At 34.5% G+C, this 6000-nt stretch overlaps 1 protein-coding gene across 2 annotated transcripts in view; it reads left to right on the top strand.

The window, feature by feature from the left end:
• The window catches only part of CADM2 (cell adhesion molecule 2), a 1222723-nt gene that overhangs the window by 895790 nt on the left and 320933 nt on the right, over positions 1-6000 (top strand). The gene's annotated exons all lie outside the window — the stretch shown is intronic.

Here is a 6000-nt window from a genome sequence, read left to right as displayed (position 1 = left end):
GGACTAAAACAGGTTTCTGGGGTTTTGTTTAGCGTCTATGTTTGTTACATAGTTGCTTGCAGCTCAGAGGCCTGCAGCGGCAGGCGGGGAACGTTGGAGTCCTCTGTCACTGAAGCAAGCAAGCCTCATGTTAATTTCAAGCTGCCTGGCTGCCAGCCACCATCTTGGCTGACAGTTAATTTGCATATCTCGCTGATTAGCCAATGGGAAGTGTAGCGGCCGTATGCCAATTACCATGTTTCTCTTTTATTAGTATATATATATATATATCCCACCCCACCTTGGCCAGTTTAGGTCATGCATCTTTTCTACATTCATCACAATTTTAAAGTGGACTGTGTACTTTGAGTAGCCAGCAATTAGTTTTGTGTTCACCTTTATGAAGATGAAAATCAGAACCAACTGATTGGCTGTTGTTACTGCCTTGAAAGAAAGTCAGTTCATGAAAGTAAAACATGCTAGACCAAACAGAAAGTAATAGATGCTCACTATGAGCCTTTGGAGTATTTCCCTAAAGCACTGCTTTTAATTAAGAAAATAAGATAATAACAACACACCAAGAACTCTGTAGAACTTGAGGCAATTATGGAAACAGAGAGTAAAGCCTGGAGTGTTAGATTTGGTCACTAAATATTCGTGAGAGCAAATAGTTTAGTACATCTCTATTATAATTATGTTTATTGAAAGCCACACAAAGTGTGTTTCTGGGCTCTAATAGTGTTCTTTTTTCCAGAAATATTCAAATGTTTTTGCAGAATAAACTGACAATACTAAGCACCCATTTACTTCAAAATGAAGTTAATGTGATTTTAAACTTTGTTTTAAAATTAGAAAATTATTTTTCCTCAACCTTTAAAAGGAACTGTTAATTTATCACAATAATTGAATAAACTAGAAATCTGTCTCAACTCGGCATGTGGTGCTTTTTGTTTATGTCTACTTTTAAGAAATTGATTTTTATAAAATCTGAAAACTCTAAAGGTAGAGAGATGTTTTTGTTTTTTTTATGGATCCTTCAATTTCTTATTTTGAAGTGACATACCTTTATGGATTTAAATGATTTTTTTCTTTAAAAATAATTGTTAATGAAATGTTGTTAATGAGTGAAAAACAGAAAGGTATGTTATTATACTCATTGTGGTTTGTCAGTAAGAAACAATAAGTTGTTTCTAAATTACACATTTGTTAATATATATATATATCACACACACATACACTCACTAGTGGCCCAGTGCATGAAATCCATGCACATTAAAAGGGAATTAATTATAGGAAATATTTTAATATTGCTATTTGCCCTTTCTCTATAATAGGTAGTGTCAGAGATAAAAGAAAATTAGTAAAATGTATATTAAAATCCTTCCTCCTGTCAGAGTCTGAGGCACGCCAGGGGACCCAGAGTCAAGTCCTCGCCCACCTGAGTGCACCTCAAAATTGCACGAGACCCAGACCTGGCTGGCCCCACCCCCATCAATCCCTGCCGGCTGGGGGGCGCAACCTCAGGTTCCCCAGCCCAGTGCTGTGTGGGGGGCTTGGCCTGAGGTCCCCCGGCCTGGCACTGGAGTGGGAGGCACAGTCTGAGGTCCCCCATCAAACCCCACTGGCGGGAGGGGGCGCAGCCTTAGGTCCCCCGCCCTGGCCAGGCACCACACAGTCTTGGGTCCCTGCTGATTGCTCATTACGGCTCATTACAGGAACCCAGCCTCGGCTGTGGGCACAGCCATCTTGTGATGGCATGATGGAGTGAGGGTCAATTTGCATATTATCTCTTTATCATATAGGATATATATTTGAAGATGTCATATATCAAACAGACATATAATTAAGTTATTCAACTACCTTGGTCACAATACCTCTATTTCATATTGTATTTAAGCCAAGAATGTTATTTGTAGAAGATCATGTAGCAATTGCTTGATATGTTGATCTTGACATTTACTTTTGTCTTATATTTATTTTTCAGAAATATAGACACTTATGAAAACTATTTATCAGAATGATGATTGGTCGTCTTTGAAATTATCTCAGCATAGATAGTAATATTATATTACTAGTTTTTTATTCTTCTTTTATTTTGATCTATTTGAACAATATTGCTGTTGTGTAAATGGATTGCTGTTTTATTTTCAACTTATTTAATTCTTGTTTTGAGAACTTTTGATTGGGTTATTACCAAAAGCCAAATATTTAAGGTACAGAAAAAGTCTATATAGTGCAGCCGTGGGCAAACTACGGCCCGCGGGCTGGATCCAGCCCATTTGAAATGAATAAAACTATTGAAAAAAAAGACCGTACCCTTTTATGTAATGATGTTTACTTTGAATTTATATTAGTTCACACAAACACTCCATCCATGCTTTTGTTCCGGCCCTCCGGTCCAGTTTAAGAGCCCATTGTGGCCCTCAAGTCAAAAAGTTTGCCCACCCCTGCTATAGTGGAATCTCCCTGTGCAGTAGGTAGAGTAGAATAACATGGTTTTAATAAAAATATATGACTATTTGGCACAGAGAAGTGGACATTTCAGATAATTTATTGATCTCTATTTGGATTGTCCAAGCTCAGGAGAAAACTTTATTTGGATTTGAAATAACTTAATATTAGATGTTTATCTCCTCATAAAATATTAATATTAAACAAAGGAGAGTTTGCACTAATAAAATTTACCATGTACTTGAACTTAAATATTACAACAATTATAAAAATTAACATTTGTAATATACTTGGAAGATTATAAGAAAGGGACTAAAGTTAAGAGTTTGCCTTACAAATGCATATTTGCTTCTCCTATTTATTCATACATTCAAATAATTTTATTGAGCACCTACTACATGAAAAACAAATTGTGTTAAGTTCTTGAGTTATAGGAATAAATAAACATGGTTCAAATATTTCAGGAATTTGTTATTGAAAAGGTACAAAGAACTTGATCCTGGTTTCATGAAGCATAATCTGGTCAGGGAGAGAGATAAGTAAATGAATAAATTAAAAAAAGTATGATAAAGTTTACGTATGTATAATCACTGGATGCTATAGGTACATAAGTAGAGACATTTTCATAAATTGGATTAAGGGCTTGAGTAGGAGTGACAGGCTTGATAGAAGTTGAGCCATATTCTGAAAGAAAGGGGTAGTGCACACAAATGCATTGGGGCGGGACATAGTGTTGTAAATCTAGGGCACTTCAAGTTTTCTTATGGAATAATTGTATGGTACTGAGAATGATAAATGAGACTAGTAACTGAGGTGATTTAGATACTAAAAGAGGATTTTTAAATTTAATTTTTATGATCCATTGAAGAATCATTAATTAATAAGTGACTTATTCAAATTTATATTTTTTAAAGGTTTTCTAGGAAATAGAGGGTTGTTTTATTCTAGGCCAACTGAATTTAGTAACTAAGTGTAAATTTTATAGATTTCACCAGGGTATGGAAAGGATGTAAACTAACATAGACCAACAGATGGAAAAGTGTAAAGATGAGTTGCTTTATTTGTTTTTTAATTACTCCAGATATATTATTGACTTGGCAGTGTTCACTTAGAGACAAAAGGAGGTAGGAAAAAAATAATAATGGGAAGGGATATATATAAACTAAGAAGTGTTTTGTTGGTAGCACAGAGTTCAGTAAATTAGCACCAGGTTGGTACTGTCACATAATTTGCTGGTAGGAGCACAACAGAGCAGCTTGTAAGAACAGATGAGCCAAGACACAAATAAAGCAATGAACATAAATCAGAGAAACTTAATTTAGCATTGGACATCTAGATGGCGGTCAGTGAGCTGATCATTATTACCATACTGCCATGCTCAGAGGAGACACAAAGTATTTGTTGGTGGTAATTATAAATTTAAATAGAAACATGACTAGCATCTCTGCCCCCTACCATTTAGAACATGTTTGTTCATAAAATATTTAGATGTTCATCATGATTAGTAAAAGATGCTTTGACCATTATCTGGACTTTAAGATACTTAAAAATATTAAACGTTTCCTTCTTATACAGGCAAATTTATAAACACCTTGTTTTCTATTTCCAGCAGACTGTCTCATCTCTGCATGTTTCTGATGGTTCAATATTTAGTTTGGTATTACTTGAAACAGAAGTTTAAGTATATAATCCATTAAATTTAAAAACAAACATTACTAAGTACAAGTGAGATTTTTATTGTAGCAGTAATCCCATGAAGGAATAATCTCTTTGGCTATATTGCCAATTTCACTAGAGTTTGTCAATCTCACATGAATTCCTCATTTTATTTTATTTTTTTCTCTGCACTAAAAGTCTCAGTGCTCTTTCTCGACTGTTGAAAAACTTGCCCACATGATTCTTTATTTTGCAAAAAAAGAGAAATAATATAAAAATCATTTTACTGCATAACCCTGAGCATGAGAGGAGTTGGAGTGGAGCTGGAACACAAAACATAAAACAACTTATTCACATATGGTATGCTCAAACCTAGTAATGCCCACTTTGATAATATAAAATAAAGAGCATTATTTAAACATATAGCTCAGGCTATTATTAAGGACAGATTCTTATTCACAGTTCATACAGATTCTCATCCATTGTTTGAGTTGGGACACAAACAGAGGCTGATTTTGTTTTTTAAAAAGTTAAAAAATATGTTGTTAGAAAATTGCACCTGAATATAAAGGACATTATTTTAATTCTTTTGTTAGGGTTGTTCATTTCTGCCTATCTCTCTTCTGCATTGCCCATATTTTCCTGAAATATATAGAGTTAAAGTATTTAAAATTCAAGGAGGAAAGTAAAATATGCACAATATTAAAATGCATTTAGTCATGATGAAATACAATATAATACAGTGCCACACAATGCAATAAAATAATTCATGCTGTTTTATAAGCAATCAAAATCACTCATGTCTGGTCACTTAAAAATATTGTTCTCTAGCTTTTATCTCTCTCAATATTGTAGATACCATTATCTTTTGTTTAAGTGTTTCACTGGGGAAGGGATAAGTAGAAAAGAGGAGAAGTTTACTGTATATCCTGTTTCTTCATAAGTTGCCACATAACACTTCTGCTTATATTTCAGTGGCCATAATTTAGTAATATGGCTATGCCTACCTGCAAGATAATCTAGAAATATAGTCTTAATTCTGGAAGTCACATACTTAGATAAAATTATTGTCGGGGGATCGGTATTAGCAAATGATTAGTAGTCTCTACCACACTAAGTAACATGGGCATAATAAGTCAGATCCTCTCTCTGCTTTGATCTCTGTTTACTAGTTTTTGAACAACATAACTACAAACTCTTTTTTTCCAAGAAATTTCTCCAAATGGTATCATAAATATTTTTATGAGGATAAATATTTTATTGTGGTGAATAAATGCAGATAGTAAATACATAAACTTAAAACATAATACATAATCTTATGAGAAAGAGACCCCAAAATTACTTTGGTTAGTGTCTTACTGTTCCATTAAATATTAGAAATACCTTTTGTGGTTTCTATTTGAGTGTTTTATAATTTTACTAGAGGCCTAGTGCACAAAATTCTTGCACGAGAGGTGGTTCCTCAGCCCAGCCTGCACCCACTCCAATCTGGGACCCCTTGGAGGATGTTCCTCTCACAATCAGGGACCACTGGCTCCTAACTGCTCATCTGCTGGCCTGATCTCTCCTAGCCTCCTCTGCCTGCCTGCCTGATCGCCCCTAACTGCTTCTGTCTCAGTCCCTACCACTGTGGTTTTGTCTGGAAGGAGGACTAGACAATCAGAAGATGTCTGGTCGACCGGTCTAATTAGCATATTACCCTTTTATTACTATAAATTTTTATAAAAGAATCATCCATACGTAAGTAATGCCAGACTTGCTAGAAATACAACTTTTCTGAACTCTTAGTGCTCTGAAAAAAAAATGCTTTTCTAAAAATAAATTGTACATTTTGGAAAAATGTTCAAATCAATGTGCTAGTTGTTACATTCAAAATTCCATTACTGTTAATGAGATTTGCAAGCATAACTTGCA

This window comes from Myotis davidii, unplaced genomic scaffold, assembly GCF_000327345.1.
Source record: "Myotis davidii unplaced genomic scaffold, ASM32734v1 scaffold42, whole genome shotgun sequence".
NCBI lineage: Eukaryota > Metazoa > Chordata > Mammalia > Chiroptera > Vespertilionidae > Myotis > Myotis davidii.
Note: the sequence above shows the minus strand (reverse complement) of the source record. Positions and strands in the feature narration are given on the sequence as shown.